The sequence below is a fragment of the Sinocyclocheilus grahami genome, unplaced genomic scaffold, assembly GCF_001515645.1.
Source record: "Sinocyclocheilus grahami isolate Dianchi unplaced genomic scaffold, SAMN03320097.WGS_v1.1 scaffold1.1, whole genome shotgun sequence".
Lineage (NCBI taxonomy): Eukaryota > Metazoa > Chordata > Actinopteri > Cypriniformes > Cyprinidae > Sinocyclocheilus > Sinocyclocheilus grahami.
The window spans coordinates 2672895-2688472 of NW_015505180.1; the positions used below are offsets into that span (position 1 = coordinate 2672895).

At 33.6% G+C, this 15578-nt stretch overlaps 1 long non-coding RNA gene across 1 annotated transcript in view; it reads left to right on the plus strand.

The window, feature by feature from the left end:
* Positions 1-1557: 1557 nt before the first annotated feature.
* The window catches only part of LOC107584720 (uncharacterized), a 65751-nt gene continuing 51730 nt past the window's right edge, over positions 1558-15578 (plus strand). The window contains exons 1-3 of the long non-coding RNA XR_001609178.1: positions 1558-1629; positions 10051-10120; positions 10252-10332. This is a non-coding gene — a long non-coding RNA (uncharacterized lncRNA). The remainder of the gene's footprint in view (positions 1630-10050; positions 10121-10251; positions 10333-15578) is intronic.

Genomic DNA, 15578 nt, shown 5'->3' on the forward strand with positions numbered 1-15578 from the left:
ACATAAAATATATATATATATATATATATATATATATATATATATATATATAAATGTATTTATTAAATTGGTATTTATACATTTATTTTAAATATAATTTATTGCTGTTATTATTATAAAATGTCTGATTCCTATATTATTGTCTGACTCCTAAATTATTATTATTATTATTAAAGTATTTTTGTGTGAGAGAGTGTATCGTAACTGCATTGATTTCAGATGTGTTGTATTGTAAATTAAACTAATGCATAATAAGTTACATTGTTGTTTATTAAATATAGTGCAATATGTTTATTATTTATTGCATTTTATTATACGTTTTATGTATTATATTATTGCATTTATTTTATTTTGATAACTTCAGTCTATTTTTATTGTTTATATTCATCTTGTTATAATAAAATGTTTATTTTATTTTGTCAGAATAATTCATAGATGCTGAATGGGAGGATGGTGCAACAGAGAATAATAAACTAATAAAGAAATACATATTTTAAAAATTAATTTATTCATTTTTCCCCCCCGAATAATTTAGTATTTATATATTTATTTTAAATATATTTTATTTTACTTAAATGTCTGTTTTCTATAATATTGTCCAAGATATATACTTTATGTTAGCAAAAGCATTTGTGTGTATTTGTAACTGCATTGCTTTCAGATGTGTTATCTGTGCCTATATTCCTGGATTTGCATGACAGTGGATCATTCACATGAACTGTAAATTAAACTAATGTGAAATAAGTTACATAGTTGTTTATTAAATATAGTGTGATTGTGTTACATTTTTATTAGCCGTTTATTTATTATTGCATTGCATTTCTTTTAATTTGATAATTTAAATCTGTTTTATTGTTAATATTCATTTTGTTATAATAACATGTTTTCTATTGTCAAAATAATTAATAGATGCTGGATGGCAGGATGGGGCAACAGATAATAGTTAAATAATACATAAATCTGTTTAAATTAATTGATTACATTATTTATTTAAAATAATTTAGTATTTATATATTTATTTTAAAAATATATTTTGTTGTTATTTTTATAAAATGTCTGATTCCTATAATATTGTCCAAAATATATACTTTATGTTGGTATTTGTTTTTCGCTTAATTATCTGTCCTTACCTATTCCTTAATTTGCATGAGAATGGATCATTCGAATGTAACTGTAAATTAAACTAGTACAAAATAACTGATGCATTTTGTTCATTAAATATGGTTCAATATATGTTTATTATTCATTGCATTTCTATTATTTTATTGATTATATTGCATTGCATTTATTTTCTTTTGGTGATTTAAATCTATTTTTACCTTGTTATGATAAAATGTTTACTGTTAGGTTGTCAGAATAATTCAGAGATGCTAGATGGCATGAAGGAAAATCATCTATCTGTACACTTTTAACCTACATAGCTTTTTATCTATTCATATGCATTCCTTCCTGGTTTTGGACGAGACGTTCATATTTAATGCAAAATAAAAGTCCCTTTAAAAAAATGCTGACACCTGTTTCACATTAAGCCTTGATGAATATTGATCATTGATGGGACGTGAATGAAAGAACGGAAAAGACGCGATTGGATGTCCATGCTTCGTTTTATCTATAAAAATCTTGCATTTGGTGAGTACTTTTGGGTTTCGTATCGTTAAAAAAAATTTATAAAAAAAAATAAAAGAAGATAGGCCTTTGTTTTTGCAGATAATATATCCAAAACCATGACATAATAAATCCAGTGTGAATTGTTTATCCATTTAAGTCTGTTAGTAACTTTGATGACGAGACTAGACAAGACGATAAAAGAGTTAATGTCTATGTCCATTGTTAGGTTTAAGAACATCCATAAGAGGGCAATATGGTATCACAAATGATTCAACCACTCCGATTGATTTATATGTAACACTAGATGGCAGAAAATGATCATTTTTGGGTTGCTGGATGAAGCCTGATGGCGCACAAGACTGTGATGACTGTGTGTGTGTGTGTGTGTGTGTGTGTGTGTGTGTGTTTGACTGAATATCAGATTATGCCAAGACACAGCTAACCTGCTTTTGTGACTTTGTACAGATTATTTAATTAGGTTTTTGTCTGGATCTAATCCAGTTAATGTAAGCTACTGTATTAAAAATGCTGTGTAATTACTGGGCAAATTGTATAATAGATATAATTTCCCCCCATTAGCTTGGCTTTTGTTATTGGCAGAGGACCTGCAGTCCACTTTAGATTATTGCATAAAGCTTTAGTTTAAGGACGTTTAGGCCAGCCTTTCCCTAACCATTGTGACAGAGCGACTGCAGGCCCATGTGGTAGTACGCAAAGCAAATTCTCAGGTGATAAAGAGTCAGTCTTTAGAGGTTTCACAATCTGCGATCTATCTTCGCTGTGCTGCCCTGCTGGGCAGAGCCGATAAGGTTTTGGAGGAGTTCAATAATTCTCTTAATTGATTGTCTGGAAGTGAAGATAATTCATGGTAATTGTCAGGCCAGTGAGGAGCTCATGAGTTGAAGCCACTGATGGAGGAATAATGGATGCTTCACTTGCTTACATGGTAAAGACAGACCAAGAGACCAGTAACAGATCTAAACAGACTAATGTTAATGCAGTGAACTGTGAGAGAAAACAAATTGTGCTTTGCTTTTTATACATCAGACCAAGCTAATACGCTCATGAATGACGACAAAGCCACCAGAGTGCACTATGGAACTATTTAAGTCACTTTTATTAAGATATTTCGATTTAAAGCTGAAGCATGTAATTTTTCTGTGACTAATGAAAAAAATTAAAACTGCTTTCCTGTACATGACCTCAGTTTGTAGGGCCTGGAAGGCAAATTTTTGTTGATTCCCTCTGGAATGTCTAATGATTTCTAATAATTTTTTAAAGCAATTTATGAAATAGGTAATCTAAGTTCCAACATAAGGACTACAATGGCTGCCTGATTCATCAGGCTCATAATCTCACATTCTTGTGATAGTTGGGCTTTAAAAACACAGCCCAAAAATGAATTGACATTTTCAAAATTCATATTTGAAATATGACTGAATGCCATTTATGTTGTAGAACACCATGCGAAGGTCTTTGCACAGTTCACACTGAAGCGGTGAGCAGAATTTTCGAGTGATCTTATTTTTTTACAATGATTATCATTTTTAATATATAGAAAATATAATCAAAAATATTTTATTGGGTAGAAATCATTTAATTAATTAAAATAAAAGTAAAATTAATAATAATTAAAAAAACATATAAACAATTTAAACATCCCAATCACAAACTAGTATGTATTTAATCACAAATGTCATGTAAACAATTAATTGGTAAAATTTTTTATTAATAATTATTTAAAGTATTTATTTATACATTTTAAATTTAAAATAATTTCTGTAAGTTAAAAAGTCTGAAAAAGTATTTCAGCTTTGTCATTACAGCAGAATTAAGTCATGCAAATTTTTTAGTTAAAAATGTAATAAATTATTTTTATTATAATTATTTTAATTAAATTTTTTTAAATATGATGTTTTAAATATCGCCTCTAATTTCTGTAAATTAAAAAGTATGTCAGCTTTCCATTATAGCAGAAGTATCTTGGGGGGGCCTTCAAATACTGCCTTTGACAGTATCAGAGACAAAAAGGATGAGAACCACTGATGCAGGGCTTTCTGAATGCATTCTTCAACACATTGCTCATAAATTCTCATAATTTGATGTTAATTTAATTAATTTAATTTTTTTCTTATGGGTTTCATTAGTTGAACTGTCAAAATAAAGGACTGTTTACATTAATGACTCAAAAACAGATAAAAAAAAAAAAAGCAACACAAAATGTGGGTATTACCAAAGCAGTCATCTAGAGTGATCTTTGCCAAGCACAGTCAGACAGGCCTTATCTGTGGTGCATGGGGAACGAAGGAATGAAGCCAGAAATAGCCGTTTGACCATGAATTGAGGCTTGTATCATTTATTCCAGCTGTAATCAGAGCACGGATTGCTGTCAGTGCAATCAGCTCATAATTAGGAGAATTCTCTGTTGTTCTGCTGTTTTCTGGGAGGCCCCGTGGTGCTGAGTGTCTGTCTGTGGGCTGATGTGTAGCAAACAGCCAATTTACTGAACCATTAAGATATCGGCACCTTTTGCTTTTCCCTCGTAACCTGTTGCCATGCCTGCTTCTCATCTCATATTATCTCTCCTTCTCTTCCTCTGTTCTGTTCCCTCTATTTTTTTCTCTCTCTCTCCTTCTGTGCTTCCCTCCCCGCTATTCCTGTGGCGAACAGGTGCAAAAATTATCTCTCATTCACAAAGGGCAAAAAATACTTTGCGTATGGTGTCTTTGTCACATGTCAGAAAGGGGGCCAAAGCATTTGGAGTTGTCAAATGAAGAGAAAGCAGGAACTGCCAGATTGGACAACCTGTCACTTTTCTCCTTTCTCTGCTTTCTGATTTTCCAACCTAAATATATATTGTGGTATTATAGGGCTAGGGGGTTTACAGAATGAATAAACTTATCCCACAATATCTGTGCGAACATGAGTGATGCCAAATCATGTGACTTGTGGATGAGGGGTGCTTTATTACTTCTAAAAAATCAGATGTATGATTTTAACTGACTGAATGATAAAACAGGAAAAAATCCCATAGATTGAAATCAGATAAAAAACTCAAGCCATTTCTAAGCACCAGAATATTATAGAGACTTGGGAGATTGGCTCTTCTGATTTCAAGTCCTCATGGGAAGTTCATATTTATGAGTTAAGAAATCAAATTTGTATGTAATCAAGTGCGTTCAGATCACTTTGTTTGGAGTAAAATGGTGAGGTATATTAGGCTACTGTATCTTTTCTACAAAAAAATATAGTATGTTTTTTACACTGCACACATATGCAAAAACATTGGATCCTTAAAATAGTGACTTGTGAGTGTACAATTGCACTAATTAATAAGGCCAAACCTGGTACCATTGATTTTTTTATTTATATTTATTTTGATTCTTTTATTCTTTTTTATATATATTTTTTTTAATTGCTTTTTTATTTATTATCAGTATTATTATTTTCTTTCTTGTCAGATTGTTAAATAATTGGTAATATCTCTGTTATTCCTCCCTTGATTTTTTTGTTCTAATAATGTTATTTTGTTTATATGTGAAAGACAATAAAAAGTTCACAAAAAAATAAATACAGTAAGAAATCATCTACAAAATGATGAATAAAGAATGCACATTATGTGTGTTTTGCTAATAATATTAATGATATTAGTATATATTCTACCATATTGTAAAAAAGGTATGATTAATTATGCAGTACTGTTGTATTTTGTGCATCTAGTTTTATTGTAAATAAAAACAAATTTTATGAATGATATAAATGATATTTCTGACATGACTTGAATCCACTATAAGCAAACCACCTAGCAGCAACCACATACAAATATGATAAATACCACTCAGAACACCTTAACAACCATGTAGCAACACCATGGCAACCACCCAATAACAATTTTCTAAATATGTAAGATTCTAGTATGATAGGAGTTGCAGAACACTGATGTCATGGTCAAAATGTTGCTTGGTAGACATCGGGAGAAAATGAATTTGAAAGGGACGAAAAAAATTCTAATTCAGAGCTGATCATCTCAGGGTTGAAGGTCATTTCAGAGCTAAACTTATATTATATAAAATTTAGGTTCAGAAGAGGGGGACAAAAAAAAAGAAAACCACATCTTCCGATGTGACCGGGTGGTCTAAACAGTCTTGTATCACATGTCTACAGTAGAACTAAAAGGGTCATTCTCTGTCTCGCTTAATTTAACGCTCAGGAGGGGACTGAACCACTCTGACATCAGTGCCCCACTGTGACATTTCTTGCTCTGCATTTAATGACAGGGCATGGAGGAAGAGCGAGCGGGACAGAAAGACATTGTGGTACAAACTCAATCCCCCTGGCCCCTGCCTGCACAAAAGCTTTGTTCTCTTGACAGGGACAGACAGTAGAAAAAAACTTGTGTAGTATTCACTGTGAAACTATTTTCACTTAAATTGCTTGTAAATTTCACAAATAATGACAAAGAAATGGCAAGTGACACATCGAATTAAAGACTGAAATAGCATTTTCTTGTAAAATGTACTCCGATACCTAATCTTTTTATTTACAACTTAAAAATAAAAAAATAATAAAAATAATTTTTACAGTGCTGGAAATAAAGTATTTTTTATTATTAAAAAAATGTAAACAAAACTTGAATGAAATTAAGAGATAGTTGTAAAATGGACAAGAAATATTTAAGATTTCTAAGTCACTAATCAAATCAAAATTGTGACAATAATCATGTGCTGCAAAAAATAGATTTTTCGAAGTTGAAAAAAAAGAAAATGAATGATTATTGTTTTACGAAAATGCAATTTCAGTATTTCTGCTTCAAAATTTCACATATTTTAATGTTACTTGTCATTTTTTGTAATTGTTTATGAAATGTACTAACAATTTCCTGGAGAAAATCATTTCTACACTTTTTTTTTTTCTTCAGTGTGTACACTTCTTTTCTTCCATTGAAGCACAAGACACTCTTTGGTGTATTCCCAGCATACATAATGTAAAAAACAAACAAACATATATTTAAAGTTCAAATTCATAATTTCTTTTACTTTTCATTCAAATTATATTAAACTAGAAAATTATATTATTTATATATAGTATAATTATAAATATAATTCAATTTTAAAAATATATACAATTTTAAAGGATAATTGTAACATATATTATTGTTAAATTATTATTTATTACGGAAGTTCTAAGCGGCCATGCATTATTATTTTTTTCCCTTCTTGTTTTCTCGTTATAACGACTTATTTTTCTCGTTATATCGATATAACGAGAAAAATAAGTCGTTATAACGAGAAAACAACTCTCGTTATGTCGATATAACGAGAAAATAAGTCGTTATAACGAGAAAACAACTCTCGTTATGTCGATATAACGAGAAAATAAGTCGTTATAACGAGAAAACAACTCTCGTTATGTCGATATAACGAGAAAATAAGTCGTTATAACGAGAAAACAACTCTCGTTATGTCGATATAACGAGAAAATAAGTCGTTATAACGAGAAAACAACTCTCGTTATGTCGATATAACGAGAAAATAAGTCGTTATAACGAGAAAACAACTCTCGTTATGTCGATATAACGAGAAAATAAGTCGTTATAACGAGAAAACAACTCTCGTTATGTCGATATAACGAGAAAATAAGTCGTTATAACGAGAAAACAACTCTCGTTATGTCGATATAACGAGAAAATAAGTCGTTATAACGAGAAAACAACTCTCGTTATGTCGATATAACGAGAAAATAAGTCGTTATAACGAGAAAACAACTCTCGTTATGTCGATATAACGAGAAAATAAGTCGTTATAACGAGAAAACAACTCTCGTTATGTCGATATAACGAGAAAATAAGTCGTTATAACGAGAAAACAACTCTCGTTATGTCGATATAACGAGAAAATAAGTCGTTATAACGAGAAAACAACTCTCGTTATGTCGATATAACGAGAAAATAAGTCGTTATAACGAGAAAACAACTCTCGTTATGTCGATATAACGAGAAAATAAGTCGTTATAACGAGAAAACAACTCTCGTTATGTCGATATAACGAGAAAATAAGTCGTTATAACGAGAAAACAACTCTCGTTATGTCGATATAACGAGAAAATAAGTCGTTATAACGAGAAAACAACTCTCGTTATGTCGATATAACGAGAAAATAAGTCGTTATAACGAGAAAACAACTCTCGTTATGTCGATATAACGAGAAAATAAGTCGTTATAACGAGAAAACAACTCTCGTTATGTCGATATAACGAGAAAATAAGTCGTTATAACGAGAAAACAACTCTCGTTATGTCGATATAACGAGAAAATAAGTCGTTATAACGAGAAAACAACTCTCGTTATGTCGATATAACGAGAAAATAAGTCGTTATAACGAGAAAACAACTCTCGTTATGTCGATATAACGAGAAAATAAGTCGTTATAACGAGAAAACAACTCTCGTTATGTCGATATAACGAGAAAATAAGTCGTTATAACGAGAAAACAACTCTCGTTATGTCGATATAACGAGAAAATAAGTCGTTATAACGAGAAAACAACTCTCGTTATGTCGATATAACGAGAAAATAAGTCGTTATAACGAGAAAACAACTCTCGTTATGTCGATATAACGAGAAAATAAGTCGTTATAACGAGAAAACAAGAAGGAAAAAAATAATAATGCATGGCCGCTTAGAACTTCCGTAATTTATTTACATTTATTTAAATATTAAATATTGCACAATAGAAGCATTATTACTAGTGTAAGACCCCTCTGTATAATATTGGATTTAAGCGGCTTTACCTCAATACCCATTTGCAAGGTGCCTACAATTCAGAGACTCCACTGCATTCATGTTCTTAAGAGATTGAACAAAACTCCTCATTATGAATTGGCCATTCAACACACACACAGGGCATTTAACTCTGTAGTGCCGCTTACTGTGAAGCTCAAAACGATGGATCCTAGGGCACTGCACCTCTCTCACAGGTTGAATGCACAGGAGACCTTATTACTTTAAGTCTCTTTACACGCTGTTTGGCTGACATGGCACTGAGCAGAGTGTGGATTGCTATAGTCACCGCTTCAGCTGCCCAATTATGTCAATAGCTGGGATTTGAAATAGAATATGATAATGCCCTGGAAAGTTGCTAACTCCCCTGTTTTGAACTTATTAGCTGCGGCGTGGAGTGCTGTTCAGTAATTTATCGCCTCTTGGAGTAATAAATGGGGAAACTGAGCTCTGTTTCTCTTATTGATTCACAGTGAGTGTTGACTTGCAGGTCTAGAAGAGTGTTCTTGTTCTCAGCACTTATTTGCCAGCCGTTTCTTGCTTCTGAGAGTGTTGACCAAATCTGTTCTGCATGCACAATTATATTTATACAGCATAAGCTTTTAAAACAAAGCGCAAACTAGCTTGAATACAAAGAATGGAAGTGCAAACACCCAAATTAGTGTATAAAAGATGAGCAAGGCCATTTTTCATGGTGTCAACAGCATTTGCTTTTGCACAGTCATTGTGTTGTTGTGTGGGGGAGAGAGTTTGGTGTTGTTTTTGGATAGAGGAGGGAATGTTAGGTGGAATATGGTCTGAAGGCCAGGCCCTTGAGGGTGGGCACATGTCTTGTCCTTTCTAGAGCTACGTGTTTAGGTTTACAAAACTCAGCCATTGATTCACGCAGGGCTGCAGGCTGTTTCACAGTGCGGTTATTGCTTGGATTGCACCTCTGTGTAAGTGCTCACGTAAGGTGGGGGGAAGTGACATCATTAGTGATAAACAGTGTATTGTTAGCAATCAGGCACCTGCGATATTGCTGATTTTGGTGGAAGAAGGAAGAAAGGGATTGGACAGGTAAAACAAAGGGGCATATCAATCAAACTTTTATTGATACAAACTTTTAAATTATATGGCAAATTTTGTGCAAATGTTATCTCGTGCCTCGATCCCAATTGGGGGCAGTAGAGATTTGCAGGTAAATTGGTGTAATGAAATGGCATAGATTTCCAATACCACAGACTTAAGAACAAGATACCTCAGTTCAGACCTTTCGCTTTATCAATATTGTGATATTTCTATGCTCTGCTTGACAAAAAAACACGGTGTGTAATCCAATACCCTTCTCTTGTAGATGAATGAATTACAAGTGCGCACATATTTATAATGTCTGGGCTGTATTTACTTTAATTTTTTAAATCTTATTATTATTCTTATTATTATTTTAATAAAATTGACCTGCAACTAGTGTCAAAAATATACTTCCTCAATATTTGCCACTGGATTTCAGTTTTTTTTTTTTTTACCTTTATGAGGGCAGTTTTTATGCCCCCCTCCCCCCTATAATTATCTGGTCAATGTTTAGTGTCATGGTAGGTTTTTATGTTATCACTGTTTTAAGTTTCGGCACTTTTGAGACTGTTGGGATTTGTTCTCTACTCATTCAGTATTTGCATATCTAGTTTTAGTTTCTGACCCCATCTGTGACCCATCAGTTGAGACTTTCCACACAGAATAGATGAAAAGTCAAAGGTAGGATTAACAGAAATTCCCTGTGGTTTTAGAATGTGATTTCAAGAACTTGGTGTAATTAATTTATGATAACAATTTAGCTAAGGAACATTACTTAACCTCTTGATTTTTTTTCACTTTTTGTCCTCCAGGATGGCCTCCTGGGTGACAGGTCAGTGGATCAGTTGGGTGTTTGGCACAACCTGACCAATGAAGCAGGAGATTTTGAGCAGGTTAGCAACCATTAACATTTAAATTTGATCTGAGATATCTGAAGTCAGCATGTTCTGTGTTTTTAATTTTTTTTATTTTTTATAATTTTACATTTGCCATATAAATGTTAACTGCACTGTGCAACTTAAGAGTACAACCAAAGTGAAAATGTAGGGACTTTGTGGATTTGTACAGCATACTAAAGGTTTTAAGACGATCTAAAAAGGCAAAAAGGTTAGGTTTAGGGGTAGGGGATGGAAAATATCATTAGCTAAGTATAAAAATGACAAACATGTGTGTTTGTGTGTGTGTTTGTGTGTGTATAAAGTGCTTCTTCACACTCCAGTTGACACTGCCTTGTGTGGCTGTGTTGATATGTGGATTCAGCAGGTGTGTGAATCACAACCCCATATTAAATCTAAATTTACCTTTCATTTCCAAGATGATGAAAGGAAGATTGAGTGTTTATTTATTTATGCAGCTTTATATGGCGATTCAGGCAGCCTCACATACAGCTTGTTAATGCATTTGTATTCATAGGAACACAACTTTCACCTTAGAACGTGTATATATCACTTCCAAACCAAGTTTTTTCATCTGCTCACAGTATCACAAATCAGTAAATCTGCCTATATGGGCCAATATTTCAAAAGGCTTTTATTAAAACAACCCAGCTGTGCCGTTACAGTAATATATTAAGATCCAGGCCACACTGATCCTGTCTTCGTATTCCGGCTTGTTCTACAGAATCCAACTTGGCAAATCATTAAATTTTTAGTGTCTACTTATATTCAGCTGAATAATTTATCAGGCGGTGGGGCGAGTGATTCAGAAAACACTTGATTGTCTGCATGCTGGGGGTCTGGGGAGGTATTGAACCAGGAAAGATGATTTTGAGAATGTATTGGATGGAGCGGTGGCGGTGACGATGTTAATGACTGGAGAACTCTGTGCAGAATTGTGATAAAGTAGACAGGAATTTTAACTCTTTGAAGCTGGATATGTATATGTATACACACACTATACATTTCTATATCGAAAATATTAAAACTCTAATATTGTGAAATCTTATTAGACTTTAAAATAACCAGCAGCCATTACTCCAGTCTATACGTTTCTTATTATTATCAATGTTGAAAACAGTTGTGGTGCTTATGTTAGTGGAAACGGTGATAATTTCTTTTAGGATCCTTTGATGAATAAAGGTTCAAAAGAACAGCATTTAGTTGAAGTAGAAATCTTTAGCATCAATGTAAAAGTCTTTAACTGTCACTTTAACTGTCGAAAAAAAAATGTACTTATGGTAAAGAAATATCTTAATGCGTGCTTTTTCCTTGTTACTATCACCAACCTTGACATGCTTTGAACCAGTGAACTGGCCAATTATTAATTTGAAAACCCCCAAATCAACCAAAATGTAGTTTGAATGCTATGTTAAAGTTGGGTCGGCTGAATCGTGTTTGCTTTTGAACTTCAAGTGCTACATTTTATGCTTATTAGTTTCTACTATTATTTTAAATTTCCATTTTTAACTTTAACAAAACAAGCACATTCAGTTCAGCTCCTCAGAACCTCCCTAAATCCCTATAGGTCCAATTAGCTTGGCTGTCTAGAGTGAAAAAGCATCGTTTCAGTGACAACATGCCATTAGAAAAAAATCATTTTGAATAAATCGCTTTGAATATTCAGAGGTTTAATGCAGAAGTTGAAAGAGGTGTGACACTATCAGTGGTAATCAGCAGCATCCATTATGGCTGTAGTGAGAATGAGAGCGAAATTTAGCCTTACCTCCTCCTTTCTGCCGTCTCCTCCCCCCATCCTTCCCGCTCATTTGATTGTTTTTACATTCCCGCATTATGTAAATATGTGCATTTTGATTCTTTAGGGAGCATCTGAGCATTAGCGAGGACAATCTGGGCCTTTGCTAGAAATGCTAGATAACATATGTCCACTTGTCACGCAAACACAAACACACAAACAAATGGACATTAATACACTCACGACCAGGCCCCATGTGAAATCGCACACCATTTGCGGGCACCCCCAGGTGTCATTTACAAATGCCGAACTTATGGCTGTGAATAGACATTATTAATGGAGCCCAAAGTGGAGATACAAGGAGCTGCTTAGCCCTGAACCCTTAGCGAATATGAATAACAATAGGTGAGGGATCATTACTTCGGCCTGGAGGGAACATTTAATCAGGTTTTGCGTAATGAAGGCAGTTGCCGCCAATCGGGCGCATGCATAATGTTCTGCTGATGTGTGCTCAGCATTGCATTAGCATCACTGCCATGTTAGCAAAGGTGTAACTGAGTCAATGAAATCTTAAGTCCAAAAGAACACACTTTAACAGTGTTTTCAGGGATTTTTTTTATTGAAATGCTTTTAAAATTTACAGGCATGAAACTACATTGATTCATCCATATTATGCTAATATCAGTCAAGATACCACAAATTCTTTTTTTTTTATATCTAATAGCTTTTAGTTTGTCAAAACCACCCCGGACAAGTACTGTGGACGAAAGCCATGAAGTCACTTTCAAAATGAATTAATTCTAGCCACTTCCTTTGCAGCAAATTGATGGCCTGGAAAAAGAAAATATATTATGAGCATTAGTGCTACCGAAGGCACACTGAACCATGATTTACTACTTACTATTGGTTGTTAGAGGCAGGTGGTTATTATGGTTTAGGGGAAGGGACATTATTGGGCAAACCCTGTTTAATCTAAATTAAAACTCACTAATCTTGTTATTATGCTGACCCCTTTGCGAGACACACTTCCACAAGGCCCCTTCATCCCTGTCACCCAAACATTTTCATCCAACTGAGACAAAGGGATATAGTAGGGAACTAAATGACAATCTGGTACTCTGAAGTGGGAACATTGATTTCAACAGGCTTGTTTTGATCACGAAGGCTTTTGAGTGATTAGTGATTTTGAGTGATTAGGGGTTTCACTTTTTGTCCCTTTTGATCGTACCATATTGCATGATAAAACATCAAGATGATAAAACATCTTGGGTCCTCTGCTCAAAACCGAGGGTGAGTTTCACTCTCACTGCTGATTTGAGATCAGGCAGTTTCGGTTTCGGTCACATTGCTCAAGGTTAGGATTTGGGGATGGAATAGGCTGTGCATACGTCAATGGAGCCGTGCGGATGAACGCGTGACCTCCTCCTAATCCTGCGATGTGTCCTGCATAAGACTAGGACAGGCCAAACCCCGTACTGGAGATGGTGAAAGTTCCATTTCCATATGCATGAGATGAGCCGTTGTTATTTTAATGAAGGGCATCCTCCCTCGAGCAAATAAAAAAGACTGAACTGATGCTAGACATGCCTCTGTGATCAGCTTTAATGGTCTATCTTTGTAAAGAGATGTGGCAGAAAGAAACGCATTAGGGTGATGCCTGTGTGTGTGTCTCAGGAAGTCTCATTTGAATCATTGCTGTGATGATCCTAGACAAACGAAAAGTGAAAAACAAAATAGAAAACTCCCACATTCATAATGTTTCTGCAAATGTCCTTTTAAATGCGTTTTTTTGTTTTTATTTCTTTTGCTGTCTTTTGAGGAATGAACCTGGAGCATTTGTCACAAACATCCCCTGCATGCTCACAGGCATCCAATTCTTTTGCTATGTTTAAAAAAAAAATCTATATAGTTACCTTTGTGAGTTTGTACCTATATAGTTGTTCATGTGAAATAATGTTTATTTTTTTATTATTACATTTGCTAGAAGGTTGTTGGGTAGGTCAGATAATATAATATAATAATATTTTATATTATTAGAGTACTATTAAATATGTTGTAAATTACTATGATACAAGCTACAAGAATACTATTAAATATGTTGTAAATTGCTATGATACAAGCTAATTAACAGCTTGTAATTTATTTTTACTTAATATAAATTACAATTTACTTAATATATATATTATATATATTATGTGACTATATTATTTAGGCATTAAAAAATAAAAGTTCAGATTTATATTAAGTAAAAATAAATTACAAGCTGTTAATTAGCTTGTACCATAGCAATTTACAACATATTTAATAGAGTGGCAGTCCTCAAGGGGTTTTATACCAATTTAACATTTTATACTTTACCCAAACCAAATCCTCATAGAAACCTGTTAACTTTATCAGATTTAAAGAAAATGTGATTTGGTGGATTTATGAGCATTTTAAATAGTGAGGACTGCTTTAAATGTCCTTCTGGCACTCAAAAACACACAAATCACAATAATCTATATCATTAAAAGTTCTATTCATGAAACAAATATTTTCATAAAGAATATGCATCTAATTGTGTCTCATTGATGATTAATGTATTCTGAGGTTAATGGAAAACTTGAGTTAAGTTATGATATGATGTGCATGTGATGTTCTTTACAATATGCTTTGGTGTCAGTTCACAGTGACTTCTTTATAGCAGTGGCCATGTTCATAACACTGGATAAAGCTCTACACTGTATATATGCCTGTAGTCATGAAGAGACATCTACTCAGTCACTTAACACATAAATACTAGTGTAATTGATTCTACAAGTTCCTGCTGGGTTTCTGAGCTCTTAGGAGAGTTTCTCCTCAGTAATAATTTTTCTCAAAGTCAAGAGTGAAAAGATGGGATGTTGTCTCCTTTTGTATTTGTATTATAATAACCTACCTAATGATTATGCGGCAGCAAAAGTGATATGAATCATAAGTAATGAAAGAACAGGGACCTAGTAAAGATGAGAAATGCATGAAATTAAATTATTATTCAAACAAGACTGAAGAAGAAGTAGAAGAGTGGCATCCAAAAGCCTATAAGATGGAGAAAAAAATTATGGACAAACCGTTTAGACGTTACGTCCAAGGACGTATTTGTTTTTTTCCCCGTTTGTTCTCTCTCTCTCTCTCTCTCTCTCTCTCTCTCTCTCTCTCTCTCTCTCTCTCTTCCTACAAGCAGGGGGTAATGGCTGCTACCTGTTTCCAATGATTGGTGATCTGATGTGATTGCAGGAGGAGGGGAAGCCGTGAGAATTTAAGCAGCACCATTGCACAGCGCAAGGGTGTGTGTGGAGGCTGCGTCGGGAGGCTTCTATTCTCAACCTTAAAAGCTTTATTAGTTGTTTTGGTTAATACTTTGTTGAATGATTTCTTCCCAGTGTTATTGTTGACACTCTTGTGGTACTTGACGCCTACGACAAGAAATCTGGTTAGTTTTGGAAGTTATTATTTGTTTTGTCCCTATTTATGTTATAGTTTATCTGTC